At 47.0% G+C, this 15994-nt stretch overlaps 1 protein-coding gene and 1 long non-coding RNA gene across 16 annotated transcripts in view; one reads left to right on the top strand and one right to left on the bottom strand.

Moving 5' to 3' along the window:
* The window catches only part of FRMD4A (FERM domain containing 4A), a 741134-nt gene that overhangs the window by 214457 nt on the left and 510683 nt on the right, over nt 1-15994 (bottom strand). The window contains exon 1 of one of the 15 annotated variants that reach the window (XM_077897160.1): nt 8209-8508. The exons of 13 other annotated variants lie outside the window; for them this stretch is intronic. The gene's annotated coding sequence lies outside the window, so the exon portion shown is untranslated. Of the gene's footprint in view, nt 1-6015; nt 6170-8208; nt 8509-15994 lie in introns of those variants that run through there. One more of the 15 variants, XM_077897161.1, reaches the window with a different exon arrangement.
* On the top strand, nt 2212-2987 carry LOC144313825 (uncharacterized). Its single transcript, XR_013379442.1, has 2 exons — nt 2212-2413; nt 2612-2987. It is a non-coding gene; the product is annotated as an uncharacterized LOC144313825 (long non-coding RNA).

Genomic DNA, 15994 nt, shown 5'->3' with positions numbered 1-15994 from the left:
TAAATAAATAAATATATCTTTTTTAAAGGTCTCTCATATTTGTGTCCTAGGTGTTTCACAGAGTGTGTCTCACCTTTGAATGTAACTTCTCTTGCCAATAAAAAAAAAAAATGAAGTTTGGAGAGATTCAGTGATTCAATAACTCACCCAAGGCCCCATAGCTAGCAAGAGGCGGAACCGGTAATCAAACCCACTGGCTCGGGTTCCACTCTTTGGAATGGCTCGGGCTCCACTCTTTGCCCACCATACTTCCATGCCCCATCTAAATCCTTGTCAGATGCTGGGGACTTTGGTCTTGGTGCTGTAACTGAAGCCCTGGCAAGGTCCCTGAACACCTGTAAGGCTCTCCTCAGCTGTTAAAAGGATCTATATACTCCCTTCCCATTCCTAGAACTCCATCTTTCTGAAATCTTTGACCTGGCTGATAATCCCCAAATCGGGTTTGCATGTGGTTCATAGTCCGCACTGAACATTCAGTGTGATATCGGCCCCTGCTCCTCTGCTGGGTTCAAGGCCTCTGCCTCCAGCCAAGACCTGCAGGCTACATCTGTGTTACTGGTCACTCTGTAGTTACTCTGTTACAAAACACTCAACCCTCCCAATAAAAGAGGATTCAGAAGGCAGGACACTGCTCTCCATTGTGTTCAGCTCCAATCTGGTTCTTGTCCGCCCCCCAACACCCCGAGCCACAGAGAAATGAGTAGCTGATGCGTATTGGGGGTAGCCAGCAAGAGCAGAGGAATGGGGAAGCCAGCCCGGCATTCCTCAGCTCAGGCTGTAGGTATAACTGCCCAGCTCCAGATGGCTCCACACTATTCGGTTTCCTAGTTTGGGTTTGTCACTTCTATACACTTGTTCGCAGGCATGTGGTGAGAGCATAATTGTGCATTTTATGGTTATGAATGGCACAGCCTGGCAACTCTCCGATCATCATTTCCATTTGCTGTCATGCATTATCAATCTAATTCCCCATTACACGCCTTTTTTTTCATGCATTCTTCATACAGCAAGGACAAAGAAGGCAAAAGCCCTGCAAAGAAGACTGAATCATGAGAAGAACAGGCTCATCTTGATGGAAACTGTGGAGCTGTAGGTTTAAGTTTGGGGGGACAGCTTTTGGCTAATTTGAAGTGAAAATTATTGTTAAAAGGTTTTGTGTTCTGCATCCGTACCAAGACTTCTGGCCCTATGGCTGGCAAGGCCTGACCAACTCTGAAAGAGAGGCCGAGCCACAGGATAGACTAGGACAAGGTAGACACAGGATGACCCAACAGGATCCATTATACTTTAGGCCACAGGGTGTCCTGAAGATGCCTAACTATATCCACGTGGGAGCATGGCATAATAAAGTCACTCCCGGATTTACTTATTCCAGCAGGATCCACTGAGTGCCCATCATGATCAAGGAGTCCAATGCAGTGAGCATTCAGTGAACCATGGACTGGCAAATAATTGCTCTTACTAGAAGACCCATGGGATTGGAATCAGAGTTTGGGAGGAGGGTGTGCAGGTACAGATATTCTTGACCTTAGACAACAAGTTTCTTCTTATATTGCATCCTGGAATGGCCAGGGCTCCAACTTTAAAACAAAAACCAGAAACCACCACAGATGATGGAGATCTAGCCTCACAAGCTAGAGCCTAGATGCTGCATGTCTGAATCAGTTAACTAGGCCTGTACCTACTCACTCGGTTCCCACTGTGGCTACCAGCCTTGATTTTTATTTGGCTATTTTTCTTTATTCTTTGGTAATAATAAGGCCACTGAGCTAAACCAGATCCCTTCTATTTTGCACATTCCTTCCAATAACCATGGTCTTGATTCTTGGCAGTAATTTCCATCTTCAAAGAGAAAAATACTTCTTTTTGGGGGGAAAAAATCCCTAATTTCCACCGATACAATTGTGAGCTGAACACATATACACATACACACACACACACACACACACAAGCACCTAAATAAGCATTAATGCAATTCACTAACTAGGAGCAAAAGCTCTGATCATCTTCTCTGAGAGGAAGAGAGGCGTAATGATCAATATTCTTAGGGCGATGCTTCTAGTGGTGGAACTGACTGCCATAAGTGTAAGAGTGTGTCCAAATTATTCCTTATACAAGAAAGACATGCTGATCGCCTGGGACACAGGAAAGGGTGGGAGCTGATGGATTTAGGGAAGGAGAGGAAATTGCTGTGGAGAGACTTTCTGATAAGCCAGTTTTATGCTGATTCAGAAAACTTCTTGCAGGGCAAAGCAGTGAAACCAGCAGGCCTGTGTGTGCATTGGTGACCCTGAAGCTCAGAGCTCCAAGAGCTACTACTGTACCAGCTTTTTCAGATTAGATGTCTTGGGAGAAAAATAAAAAGGAAAAGACCAAGGTACCACAGTCCGAAAAGGGCTTCAATGAAAACAAGGTAAAATATGCAAATCCCACCACTCCCTAACAGTGGCCTCCTCCCCTGGATTCTTTACTGTCTTTACTGTCTCCACTCTTGCTTACTGCCTTAAGTTCAAGTATCTGTGTATCCTATGCAACTGAGGGAATGATCCCCGTTACTCCGTTTCTCACTTCAACTCCAGTAACGTCTTTCGTTACTTTCATTATTTTTCAGAAAGAAATGGACAGCAAAGAATCAGAAGCAGGAAGGTGCGATAAACAACCAGTGTCGTGGGGAGGTCATCAGGGAATATGAGCCTGAGGTGCCTTTGCTCAAGGGATGAGGGTTTTTGGGGACTTAAGTTTGAAAAAACATTGGAAGATCTTTATCCCAAGGCTTATTATGTTCCTGTGAGGTCTCAGAAACCATCTCTAACTGAGATAAGTTAAGATTTTCACTATGAATAAGCCTAAATCAATTTCTGCCAAAATTTTACTGACCCAGCAGGTGGAATCTAGAAAACAGAAGATGTGAACTGAAGTCATCACTGAATCCAGACTTCTCCATTCTGATACTGTGTAGAGAGTGGATTAAAATGGCCTCAAGAGTTCTTTAACCGTGATCCTGTCTACTTCTCATTTTGACCTATTAAACTAGAAATTCTCCAGAGGCTGTACTAGTCCTTCTTTTTCTTTTTCTTTTTTTTTTTAAAAAGAAGTATTTATGTATTCAAAATTGTCTAAGATCAAAACTTTATATTTGAAATCACTTGTTCATTCAGTGTTAGGCTAATCGCAACCCTTATAACAGATAGTATATGGCATGTGAGTAGAACTGTGTCTTACACACACACACACCCCCAATAACGTGAACACAAGTGGTACACGTAGGCAGTAAAGTCAGGATTGATCTCCTGCAGAAGAGGTCTTACTCCATCCCACACTGATTGAAGCACACTGGTACTGGCAGGTCCCCTCATACAAGATTTCCTGGACCTTCATCTCTCACTGCCTTTCCCACTGCAAACCCATCACATTTTTTCCCTCAACTCATCGAGGTTGATTCTAGGGCCCCATCCTGACAAACGCTGGCAAACCCAGTAGTCTACAGAGCCTTCCCCCAGTTCCAGAACTCAAGAAAGGACTCACTCTTCTTGGCTTGTTCTCTGACCTCAGCCTGTAACTTTGTTGTTATAATAAAACTGAGCACTATCGGGGATCCCTGGGTGGCCCAGCGGTTTAGCGCCGCCTCCAGCCCAGGGTGTGATCTTGGAGTCTCGGGATCAAGTCCCACATCGGGCTCCCTGCATGAAGACTGCTTCTCCCTCTGCCTGTGTCTCTGCCTCTCTCTCTGTGTGTGTGTGTCTCTCACGAATGAATGAATAAAATCTTAAAAAAAAAACAAAAAACAAAACAAAACTAAGCACTGTACACATCTGAGGTGCACTTCTCATGGATTATGAAATCAGCGACTCACAGAACCTCAAGGGGCCTCAGTTTCCCCAACGACAAGATAATGCTAATGGCACTAGCCACCTGCCAGGCTATCAGGGGACTTGGCAACAGCATCTGCAAATCACCAAGAGGCCCTATGCCATAAATAACAAGTCTTATTAATAAAATTAGTTCAAGACAAGTGCCAAAGAGAATACAGCAATGGCAGCGGCAGATCACACTTGGTCAGAACAAAAGAGGGTGGAGGGATTTTCTGATCCTCATTTCTAAGAACAGTGCTTCCCTTTAATACAAGAAGACTTTAATCTTCCTTTTTTTTTTTTTTCTATAAGGTTACTCCTACTCGCACAACTTTGTACATCAGGCAAAACTTCATTCCAAGTTATCAGGAGGCAACATTCTATTCATCGGCAAGACAATATAGTATTGATTTCAGAGCAAGTCCAAATATTGTTTCCAATTACATTAACTGTGGCTATTTAACCTCTCAGGACCAAATGGATTCCAATCTATTTGCTGCATGACCATCATTCCCGTTGTGCCTTAAATAAATCCAGATTTCATTTGCGGCAGAATGGTTCCCTCGGCCAAAAGGAAGTGGCTCAGCCCCTGATACTCTGGGTTGCAGGAGATAAGTGACACTTTGAGAATCAGAATTAGATTTCTGCTGATCTGACAGTCTGGCCTTCTGGCCTTATCCAAGTCAGACTCCAAAGAAATGGGGTCAAACGCTATGAATGAACACGAAGCGATGTAGACACCAGAAACAAAACAGTGAAATGCGTCCTCCCTTGTCCACTATAATGTCCACACTTTGTCGCACATTTTCAAGATGGCACACACAGCTAAGTTCCAGTAAATACAAGGTATCGATTTTTGCATCCAATGCCTGAAGTACTTCCCCAGGGTTGGCAGTGGCTTCCCTGGATGAAGTCAGAAGTTTGCTCCTGGCTCTCTGGCTGGTGCTTTCCCACACCTGGCAATCACTCTGTTGGAAAAGAATGAGACTTAGGGGATGCTGAGCCAGAAGAGGTGTCTAAGCAGCTGCTCTAAACCCTGACTTAGACCAATCGGGTAAATGCAGACCAAGTCAGCCAGACCAGGTGTGTAAGGATAGGCCAGCAGCTACTCCAATACTGCCGAGGCTGTCACCACTGAGAAGCTCAGATTTAGAAACGTGCCTGCCTTAGGTGTTCTGTGAATCCCTCTCAGCAGAAGCTGTGCGGATTCAAACTGAAAGACGCCAGACCAGCGCTAGCAGCCTCTACTGGGATGTTCCATTCATAGGGGAGAAAGCCTCATCCATTCACGGTGGGGTCAGGGAGTCCTTTACCGGCATTGGATCGCCTCGCTCAGCAAGCTGAGCTTCCGGCAGACTGGCATGGCTGCATCATTCAGAATGAGTATGTCTATTAGGAAACCACCGCCAGAGCTATTATTAGAAGGGCCATCCCTCGGAAATTTTGCAGAATCTGCTTGAATCTACTGAGCAGTTACTCTGCTCGCAAGGTATTGGAGAAAGGCACCGAGTTCCTGATTACACAGGGGCGGCCCACGCAGCTTTCAAACTGCAGGACCGGTTCATCTTTTCGAGATGCAATAGGCACGAACGTCTGGGCTTGTGTCTGCAACGCAGAAGCATCGCGTTTGGTCATTTTTAAATGACCGCGTACCGAAGAGGGTTTCCTGCTGTTCTCCTCCCCCTGTCTCTATGCATCAAACTTGCTGCAGCCATTTGGAATGTAAAAGAGCAATCTGTTTTAGCAGGATCATCTGCCTGCCTCCTGCCCCTCGGGCACCCACAGGACAGGACTCCCCTGTCACTTTCATAAAAATGGTTTTTCTTACAAAATAAAATGAAATAAAATCCCACCCAGGTCTGCTTTCAGCGATGCCCTCTCCTTTCTCCCTGGGAAAATTCAAGACAGCGTGAGGTTGAGATGCCAGAGAAAGTGTATGGGGGAGGGGGCGGGTAGCAGAAGGGAGTGTAGTAGGTGCCGCACGTGGGGTGTGCATTGAAAAAAGAGAAAGAAAAATGTCACATCCGCGACATTAAATACTCTACGCTTCCAGTGAAGAGGTGTCACGTCCCTTTCACCGGCCCAGCATGTAAAATCGGGCACAGAAGTGCAGCATAACCAACCGCCCGCCAGCAGTCGCGGCCGGGGAACAAAGACACATTACCTTTTATTTGTTGCGCTTCGCTAGGAGCCGAGGAACTTCGGGTTTGCAGCGGCGGATCCCCCGAAACCGGCGTCCCATTCGCCCCGGGGCGCGCAGGCCCGCGGCCTAGCAGGCGGCATCCGCGCCCCGCGCCCCGCGCCTCCGCCTCCGCCTCCGCCTCCGCCTCCGCCGCGGCGCCCGCAGCCGCCCCGCCGGGTCCCCGCGCGCCCCCGCCCCGCCCCGCCGCCGCCGCCGCCGCCGCCGCCCGGCCCCCGCCCCGCCCCGCCCCGCCGCCGGTCCGCCGTCAGCCCATCGCCCGCTCGCGCCGCTCACGCCGAGCCTGGCCCCGCGCCGGGGCGCCCGCCGCCCCCGCCCCGCCCGGCCCGCCGCGTGCTGCGGGGCGCCCTCCCGCCGCCCTCCCGCCGCCCCGCCCCGCCCCGCGCCCCGCCCCGCCCCCGGCGCGCCCCCGGCCCCCCGCGCGCTGCAGGCGGCCAGCGGGGGCTGCGGCAGGCGCCGGGGACAGTGCGCGCCGGGGAGGGGGGCGGGGGCGCCCCGGGCCGGCCCAGCCTCGGGCTCCTCGCCGCCGCCGCGCACGCAGCCGGGGCCAAGTCGGGTCCCGCGAGCGGCCCGAGCCCGAGGGGCCGCGCGGGGCGGGCGAGCGGAGGAGGAGGAGGAGCAGGAGGAGCAGGAGGAGCAGGAGCGGGGTCCCGGAACGCGGCGTCCCCCGCGCCCCCGCCCGCCGCACCCTCCGGGGGCCCCCACCCCGCGGGGCCGGCCGGTTGTTTGGGGTCTTTATCTCCCTCAGCTCTGGACGTGGGGGTTCCTGCGAGGTGACCTAGTCTTGGGGCTATTGTCAAGGATTCGCAGCGGTGACGGGGACAGGGAGACCCGCACTTCGAGAGGCCTGGGGGAGGGAGACTGGCTGACACGTTCTCTTTCCAAAAAGGAGAAACAAACTCAGAGTATCCCTACCAAGAACAATAACTCAATGCTCGTTACGTGTCTAAATGTTTATTGCTTCGGCAGCTCAGTTTGCCCTAGACACGTTCTTTTTTTTTTTTTTTTTTTTCCAGGAATTGTCAAAACATGGTTTGATAAAATAAAGGGAGAGGCAGACAGGAGCACCCGCTTATTCTGGGTGGGAAAGCCGGCTTGTCTCAGGGGTAAAATCTTTCCCTAGAGTTTACGCATCGCTTGAAATCCCAACATCTCCCCCTCCATCCATCCATCCATCCATCCATCCATCCATCCATCCATCCTTTCAGGGAGAGATGACTTCCCCTTTCACCACAGTTGAAGGATCTGTTAGATCTAGCACCGTTATTTCCCTGACACTGGCGGGAGCAAAGACTTAAAAATTCGTAATAAAAAGAAACACTGCAGTCTCTCTCGCCCTCTGACCCAAAATTAACTCCTTCTAGGCACAGTTTGGGTATTTTTTCTCTAAAGATCTCTGGTGGAAATTGCTGGCAGTTCCGGAGGTCTCAGAGCCAACAGAAGGGAATCTGTATACGGTTAGCATTGGGGAAAGGGGAACACACACCTGTCATAAGGATTATCTATTTTATTTCAACCTGTTGTCATCACAGACTCGTGACTGGGGACACTTGATTATCTGAATCTGAGTCACAGAAAGCTGTGATTAAATGGGATGTTCCTGTACTTTAGGAGTCCCTGAAGGTCACTCTAATGCAAAGCCCGATTCTCTCATGATATAGTTGAGTCCCTCAGAGGGAAGGCTATTTCTTTGGAAGAGCATTTCCAGCGCTGATCTGTTTTGACTGCATCAGCTAGTGAAGGGGTGATAGTGCTCAGACCTTTCTCTTGGGGTACTTAGTTCCCATCCTTCGAAGAGTCATTAGGTTGCTTCTCCATCTACCTGCTGCTTTTCCACCTTGGCCAATGGAACTGTTTATTTGTCCTGACCTGAACTTATCCCATTGGCAAATCCTCTTTCCGGGTTCCCCATCTTTCTGAGCAGGCTTCCCTCCTCCCCCCCACCCCAAATGCCAGGAACAGGGCTACAGGGGTCTTTTATCTTTTTTCCTTTCTCTCATTCCTTATACTCACACTATCACCAAGCCTGTCCTCATAGATGGCTCTGGAAAATTCGTCGAGAGCAGCCCCTTGCCTGACTTGATCCAACCATGCCTGGTGACGTTAGTCTTTGCTGAATGAATAGCCCCAGCCTCAGCCTCAATGAGTCCCCCTTACCTTTCGCTATGAGGTCCCCAGCAGCCTCCTAACTGGACTGTGGACTCGTCCCTCCAACACCTTGTCACACCAGCTCTGCTCATTCTCCTAGAACTCAGATCTGAGCATGGGACTTCTTTGCTTCAACCTGTTCAGGGCTTCTCTGGTTCTTCAGAATAAAGCCCACACTTCCTTAGATGGCCAGAATGTCCTGAGCACCAGGCCCTCCTGATCCATCCAGCCTTATCTCTTGCCACCTGATACCACCAGGGTCCATGTCACCCCGTATCCTCAGCTACAAAACCCTCTTCTAAGTCCCCTATATTCTCATCCCCTTGTCACCTAGCAGCAGGTGACTTCAGAAACAACTCCGATCATGTCATAATCCCTGTGACTAAGCGTGGCTTCTCCTCGCTCCTGAAAGCATCTCCTCCATACCCATCACATGTTATTCTGCTTTGTTGCATGGGCCACATTTCTGCCTTTAAGAGACTCTTTCTGCTCCTGGCTTTTTTGCATCTCTTGTTCCTTCTGCCTGGAATACTCATCTGCCATCCCAGCCCCACTCTTTGTATAGCTGGATTCTTGTCTTCCTTCAGATTTTAGCTCAAACACTGCTGCCTCCTAGATAACCTTTCCTGATCAACACATGGAAAATCCCCCCACCCGCTCCCCACCAGGTAGTCTTTGTATCATTATCCTCTATATTTCCTTTTAACACTTAACCACAATCTGTGTTCATAGCCCTGTGTTAAGTGCTCAGACTGCCTGGCCTTGAATCTTGCCTTGGCCACTTGCTAGCTGTGTAGCCTTAGGCAAGTTTCTTAACCTCTCTGGGCCTCAGTTTTCTCATCTTTGAAATGAGGATAGTAAGGTTGTTATGAGGATGAAATGAATCACTGTACGTAAAACACTTAGGAGAGGGCCTAACTGTATAAGCATAAGCCCTGGGAGGGCCTTTATGTGTTTTATTCTCACTCTGTCCTCATGGCCTGGGCTAGTCCTGGCACAAGATCTCTTTACCACCCCCTATGCCTTATGTGTTTGGGGCACAGACTGAGAAAGGCTAAAAAAAAAAAAAAAAAAAAAAAAAAAAAAAAAAAAAAAGAAGAAGAAGAAGAAAATTGTATTTGAAGAATTTAAGTGCCTAGAGAACTAGGCCATGGTAAAACTTGATGAATGAGATAAAATTCAAACTTAAATTATTTGGAAGTTAATGGACATATGAAGGAAATTTATCCTCCTCTGTCTCACCAGTGGTGATCCTTGGAATTGATGGATGGCAAGCCTTGCCAGTCGGAATTCTGTAATGGTTTGTTTTCCGAAGAGCAGCTGATTCCACCACCAAGAATTCAGGCAGTTACTTGCAAAGGCATAGAGAATCAAAGGATCTTTGCAAAGTGTCCGTCCATCGGCCAGCCCTAACATGCAGTCTTGATGAAAGAATATAGTGTTTCCATTTTCAGCCTGAGTTTAATACTTTTTGAAGAGCCTAATTCCGAAAAAAAAGGAAAAGAAACGTGGCAGGCTGATTTCTGGACATTTGCCTTTGTGTTTCCTTTCCCTGCCTGAGAAGATTCAGAAAGGAGAAGGAGAACTACTTTTCCTTTGCCCTTCCACAGGGTGAGCAGGATTTTGAGACTTGAATGTCTGGAGTTCCCCTTGCCTCTTGCATAGAGTTTGGGGAATTTTATTTTGAAAAGGGCTGAACTCTCAAAGAGTGGAGAGGTGTTCTGAGGCTTGGAAATAGGGGATGGAGAGAGGCAGCAGCACCGCCAGAAGGAAAGGAGTAACATCTGTAATTGGAGAGGCCCTTACTCGTCTGTGTAGTGCCCCAAGAGGGCGCCAGACATCCGACAGCATGCAGACACTGGGTGTACTGGGGTACTAAGTTCTAAGAGGTGTCTTTTAGGCACAGCAAAGGATCTTGGGGTTTGGCCCCCCCAGGGATGGAGTCTTTGACTTTAAAATGCTCCTTGAGTTCTTGGGCACTGAGCATCTAGTGGCAACTATGCTGGATTGATAAACAAGAGACCCCTTTTTTTAAAGTACAATGGGAGCTGGGGGAGGGGGAAGGAAAATGTAGTCAGATTTCCCTGGGTTTAGAGAAGTAGTTAGTGTGACGTTTTATACACCCAGAGTCGCAGAGCAAAAATTATACTTGCTACACTAGTGAAAAAAGTATCCGGTTCTTAACTCTGGGATCTGAAGTCACAGCTTTCCAAAACAAATTCTGGGCGGTAAATGGGCTATTGGCAGAAGGTTCCTCAGTTCAGGTCTTGGCCAGATCACCACTAGTGGTGAAGAAAATGGCCCATACTTCTGCCTTTGTGTCACTGCCTTGCTGAGGACAGATGCCAGTGTGGGCATAGGTCTGGGTCTGGGCCACATAATCTGTTCCAGTAACATGGAATAGCCCTGGACTCCCACCCAGAAGGTCCAGTGTCACCTTCAATGAGTCTCTTAACTCTTTGGTGCCCATTTCCTCACCTTTTAAACAATGAGCCTGATGATACTATCTATCTCCAGCCATACAAAGACTATGGGTTCAACACATACCAAAGATTTTCACAACCATACAACTGATGATGATATCTGACATTATTATGAATACGTCCTCTGTACCAGGCACAGTGCTCTGAACTTTCCAAACATTGATTCTTTTCATCATCCCAAGATTCCTATGGGATGGAAACTATTTTTGTTCCCTTTCTACAGATGAGGCACTTGGGGCCTTGAAAAGGTCAAGTAACTCGCTAAGGTGATTCTGTTAATTGGATTTGAACCCAAAGTCATCCTTTTATGACTCTAAGCCCTCATCTTTCATGCTTGACTCCCACATCTATATATTAACAATCATGGTGAGCAAGGCTGCAAATTTACTTTATACATGGTCTTAATAATGGACTGAATCACGGTTGGCCTTGGATGGTACATGGATGTGACCGAAACTTGAACTGAAACATTAGTTCCTAACTACGGGGACACACAGTTACATTCCATTTTGCCTCTTTCCCTTCCATACTCCAACCAGATTTTAAGGATACGGCAAGACCCCTCTGGGGCAGGTTGAAGTGCTTGAGATCTTAAGTGAACCCTGTTATATTTTTATACCCAATCCTTTTTTCTCCTCACTCTGCCTAATTCAAGGCCAATTCTGAACCACTTCAATCAAAAAGAAAGAATTCTATCTCCTTTCATCGCTTGACAGCAAGTACTTAAAACCCTGTTCCCTGGGGTACACGAAGATCATTTAATAGCCGCTTTGTTATTTTTTTCAAATAGCAATATCGTTTTTTTTAATAGCTATGTTTTATAATCTTGTTATGTTCTCGTTACATTAGATTATTGCTTATTATTTTTTCCTGGTTGGGATTCATGGTTTTGACCGCCTCAACTCAGGGCAACAAAAACCCAGGGTAAGTCTTTCTGAAACACAGACAAGAATCAATCAAAACATCACAAGCTAATTAATGTAATTTGGAGCCCCCGGGAGCAGCTGTATTACAGTGAGTACCACCGCATGAAACTGGTGTACATTAGAAACATGCTCAAATGCATAGATTATTAGCTCTCTCACCCAACCCTTTCTATTTACTCAGAAATAGGTATTAATAACCATAGTCAACACTCGGCACTTACCAAGCACCAGAACTGATTATGTGCTTTACATATAACCTCGTTTAATCTTCTCACCAGCCCTATGAGGTTGGTACTATTATTAACACCATTTAGGATGAAGGAAATTAAGGCACAGAGAGGTTTTATTTATTTAAGATTTTACTAATTTGGGAGGGAGGGAGAGAAGGGATGAGCAAGGGGAGAGGCAGGAGAGAATCTCCAACAGATTCCCCATTGAGCACAGAGTCCCATGCGGGATTTGATCCCAGGACCCTGAGATCATGACCTAAGCCGAAGTCAGACACTTAACAGACTGAGCCACCCAGGCACCCTGGCACAGGGAGGTTTTACAACTCACCTCAGGTCCTATCCCTGGTAAGTACACAACAGCCAGTTAGCAAACCCTGGCCACCTAAGTTCAGAGTTGGTCTTATTAACACTCATCTTACCTGCCAATTTCAAGCATGTGATGGCTTTGCATTCCTTATAGTGCCTAGCACAATGTCTATCAGCTGGAACTCAATACCTATTATTTATTTGTTGGCCCATTGTCTCATTATAAAGGAAGTCACAGAAATATTTGTGAGATTGAATGGAAAAAAAATTCAGCAAGTATTCTGTTTCTAGTTGTAACTTCTCATAGTGTGGCGGCTTTATGTGCCGGTGGCATCAATCAATCAATCTTGTAGGCAAGCAATAAGAAGATATTGAAATGATGAATCTGTGTGGGAGGAAGAGCCCCAGGATTCATGAGAACATGGACACCTGAGCCCCAGGGAGAAAAAGGCATATCAGTTTCTTGGAGTTGACATGGGGTTGGAAGCTGTCATGTTTGTGATAGGACAATTTATTCAGCTACCAAAACCGAATTTGACCTACCCCCAATTATTATGGCAAAGAATTGTCCTAGTTCACATTATGAATTTGGTTAGTTCAGTGTAGCAAATTTCTAGAGTTCTCATACCCCAAATAGGAAGCTGGTTCAGCTACCTGTTGAGATGGAGATTGGATACATACAATCAGAGCTCCAATAGAGGGGCACCTGGGTGGCGCAGTCAGGCGTCTGACTCTTGCTTTTGGCTCAGGTAATGATCTCAAGATTTTGATATGGAGCCCTGCGTCAGACTCAGAGCTCAACCAGAGTCTGCTGGAGATTCTCTTCTCCTCTCCCTCTACCCCTCCTGCTCATGCTCTCTTTCTCTCTTAAATAAATAAATAAATCTTAAAAAACAAAAAAAAACCCTCAGGGGCACCTGGGTGGCTCAGTCAGTTGGAGGTCTGCCTTTGGCTCAGGTCATGGTCCGAAGGTCCTAGGACTGAGTCCCATGTTGGGCTCCCTGCTCAGCAGAGAATCTGCTTCTCCTTCTTCCTCTGTCCCTCCCCACTGCTCATTCTCTCTCTCTTTCTCTCTCTCTTTCTCAAATTAACAAATAAAATCTTAAAAAAAAAAACTCAAAAAGAGGTATCTGGCTGGAAAATGAAAAAGGTAGGGAAAGAGGGGGGTCTCTGGACCCAGTTCTAAGACCGTGGTTCTCAGACTTAAGCCAGCATCAGGAGCAACTGGAAGGCTGTCAAAACGATGCTGGGTCTCACCTCCCCCCACACACACACCTGATTTCTGATTCATAGTCTGAGTAGGAGGTTGGGAGGTATAATAATTTACATTTCTAACAAGTTCCTGTGTTGTTGATTCTGCTGGTCAGCTGAGTGGATATTATTCTTCCACTTTGACCTTGACTTTGCTCCAGGCACCCTGGCCTCCCTGCTATAGTCCCTACTCTTCAGGCTTTCTAGCCCCAGGGCCTTTGCACTTCCTTCTGCCTGGAATGCACTTCCCCAGATATCAGGAGAAGCAAGGCAGCATTTTTTTTTTTTTCAGATCTCTGCTCAAATGTTACCTTATTAGTGAGATTTTTTTTTTAAGATTTTATTTATGTATTCATGAGAGACAGGCAGAGACACAGGCAGAGGGAGAAGCAGGCTCCATGCAGGGAGCCTGATATGGGACTCAATCCTGGCATCCCGGGACCATGCCCTGATCCAAAGGCAGACGCTCAACTGCTGAGCCACCCAGGCGTCCCAGTGAGATCTTTTCTTAATGAGATCTTTTCTGACCATCTTTTTTTTTTTTTCCTTTTTAATACAGAGGAATGGGAGGAGGTTTTCCTTTCATACTGTATTGCTCAATTCTTTAAATGCTCCAAATCCCAGTGATCTATGACCATCTTCCTTATAAATGGCAATTCGTCCCACTTGCCCTCCTGCTACTACCCTTCACCCTAATGTCTTCCCTGTTTTATTCTTGATTGTCCTAATCACCTTCTAACGTCTGTATACAACTTATTCACTTATGTGCTCTATTACCTGTCCCTCCCAGGAGAGCAAGGATTTATGTCTGTTTTGTTTATTACTGACTCTACTCAGCTAAAACAGTCCCTAGCACATATTAAACGTTCAATAAATATTCGTTGAAGGGATGACTCGATGAATGAATGAACATTGTCAGATGTAGAATTGTGGTTTATTATTTATTTATTTTTAAAGATTTTATTTATTTATTTATTCATGAGAGACACACAGAGAGGCAGAGACACAGGCAGAGGGAGAAGCAGGCTCCACGCAGGGAGCCCGACATGGGACTGGATCCTGGGTCTCCAGGATTAGGCCCTGGGCCCAAGGTGGTGCTAAACCACTGAGTCACCCAGGCTGCCCAAGAATTATGGTTTAAAGAGTCTATTTCTGCCAGGGGCACCTGGATGGCTCAATTGGTTAAGCATCCGCCTTCGGCTCAGGTCATATCCCGTGGTCCTTGGATCAAGTCTCCCATCCTGCTCCCTGCTCAGCGGGGGTCTGCTTCTCCCTCTCCCTCTGTCCCTCCCCCCACTCAGGTACTCACGTGTGTGCACATGTGCATGCACTCTCTCCAATAAGTAAATAAAATCTTTAAAAATAAAAGAATATAATTCTGATGGACACCCTTCCTATCTGGTCACCTCCCTATCAAAAATGAAATAGGAACATGTTGCTGCATTCTGAAAACATCTGCTCTTGCACCAGGGGTAAAACACCAGGGGTAAAGCGCCTGCCTTGGTATATATTCATCAGTAGGCACCGGCTGGGGCTGGGACATGGGAGGGCACACCCCTATCTTCCTTTTGCTTACCACTCTCTCCTGCCTGTGCAGCCCCTTCCCTGCTTGCCACCTCCCAGCAGGCGAGAAGCACATGCAGGTCCCCTGTCTTGCTCACACTGCACTTCTGCTCAGGAGGCCTCCCTCTTCTCCCTTCACCTACCCCCCCTTGCTCTTCACACTTTCTGGGAAGCGCTTGGGAGGCCCCCCTCCATCGCTCCCAGAGAGCCCATGTGTATCTGTAGAGTGTAGCACTTTATCATATGCATTTCCACATATGCCTATATTCGTCACTCCACTGGCAATTCCTCACAGGTAGAAATCATGGCAATGCTTTGTTTGTTTTAAGAACTGCATTGCATCCCAAGTCCTCAAAATGTATTAATCTGTACACGGTGTATTTAATTTTGCTTTATCACTTTCTTTTGGCCGAGCGTTGTGATAAACTCAATAGATTTTTATAATTAAATCCATCTTGCTAATAAAAAAGCAGGAGAAGAGACTGTGATGGCTGAGAACAGCATTTGACCAGTGTTTATAAGCAATTCCATATAATTGTCTTAATAAAGGCGGCCTAAATTATGGCCAATCTGAAACTGTAAGTAGGCTCTGTCTCTCGTAAATGGGCTCGGGCCGCTCATGATGCTAACACGCCAACATCAAAGCCCAGCTTTTTTGGAATGCCTGCAATATGTTCTAAAGATTCCTGTGTTTGTGGAGACCTAATCAAAATGCGTAAGTAATCCAGCGGGGATAATTTCTATCTTAACATGGTTGTCCTTCCATCTCTCCTTTTCATGTCTACCTAGTGACTAAATTGTTCTGGCATTGGCTTGCAGAAGCCTAAAGAACTCCCTTTGTTTATATTCTTTCACCTTCTTGGGTGTGTTCTTGAGAAGATCTCCCTGGGTCTTTTCTCCTATTCTACTTTTAGTGCCTCAAAAATTCAAAACAGGGGCATCTGGGTGGCTAGATGGTTGAATGTCTGCCTTTGGTTCAGGTCGTGATCCCAGAGTCCTGGGATCGAGTCCCACGTCAGGCTCCCTGCAGGGAGTC

Source organism: Canis aureus, chromosome 5 (assembly GCF_053574225.1).
Source record: "Canis aureus isolate CA01 chromosome 5, VMU_Caureus_v.1.0, whole genome shotgun sequence".
In the NCBI taxonomy this organism is placed as follows: domain Eukaryota; kingdom Metazoa; phylum Chordata; class Mammalia; order Carnivora; family Canidae; genus Canis; species Canis aureus.
This window is presented reverse-complemented; position numbering and strand designations above follow the sequence as displayed.